This window comes from Penaeus monodon, chromosome 23, assembly GCF_015228065.2.
Source record: "Penaeus monodon isolate SGIC_2016 chromosome 23, NSTDA_Pmon_1, whole genome shotgun sequence".
NCBI classification, from domain to species: Eukaryota; Metazoa; Arthropoda; class Malacostraca; order Decapoda; family Penaeidae; genus Penaeus; species Penaeus monodon.
The window spans coordinates 2,196,140-2,197,074 of record NC_051408.1 but is presented as its reverse complement, the minus strand read 5'-3'; the positions used below and the strand labels follow the sequence as shown (position 1 = coordinate 2,197,074).

Here is a 935-nt window from a genome sequence, read left to right as displayed (position 1 = left end):
TAAGTACTGTTCATTTTCTCAACCAAGGTTTTACTGTGGTATAGACCAACGATGACATACAGCCTTTGCTGTCGGGAGTTCCACGTTGCATATCCCATGTGCTAGGTTGCACGTTTTCGGCAACGTCGTATTTTTTCATTTCATTATTTTTGGACACTAAGGAACCATCCATATTTCCAGCTATAGCCTATAGTATTATTGCACACAACCCAACACATGTCCATTCAGCCAAATATGTCCTCAGACATCAATGCAGCAAGATACATTCTTCATTGAAACACTATGTAGCTCAATATGGAGCTGTTCAACCAGTATAACTAACTGTACCAACTACAAACAAGACCACCAGATCATGTGGTCTTAATAAGTCCGGGCTGCCCAACGAAATTACTCTGAATATACATAGATTTGCCTCTAAGATATATGTGCATAACACGCAGTATTTAAGTACTATTCTTCAAAGAGTATAACACAATACTTCAATTATATACAGAAAATTATATTTTTACATATATATTGTATCTATATAAATATGCAATTAAGGTTCATCGGCATTAGTTCTATAATAGTTTTAAGTATGTGTCATATAGTACTCTTCATACATATAAGGATATACTATTTAAATCAATATATACATATATAAATCATGAACCTAAATGTAGTATAACGAGACAACATTTATATCATGTATCATATCATCATATTCTATTCATTTAAGTATAGTTAAGTAAAATAAACATATATAAAATCATTTATTAATATAGTAAATGTACACAAATTATTCACTACAGATCAGTAGCACTCCTCATTTCTTAGCACTACCTATAGTTAAGCAGTATACAGAGACACTATCTCAATACGTAGCTTACTAAAAGAATGTGAAAATACTTTTCTAAGCAGTAAGCTCTCAAGCAGTAGCAGCTCCTCAAGCAGTA

At 32.4% G+C, this 935-nt stretch overlaps 1 protein-coding gene across 1 annotated transcript in view; it reads left to right on the top strand.

Annotated features, from left to right (window-relative positions):
* The window catches only part of LOC119587673 (nascent polypeptide-associated complex subunit alpha, muscle-specific form-like), a 31,190-nt gene that overhangs the window by 3,726 nt on the left and 26,529 nt on the right, over positions 1–935 (top strand). The gene's annotated exons all lie outside the window — the stretch shown is intronic.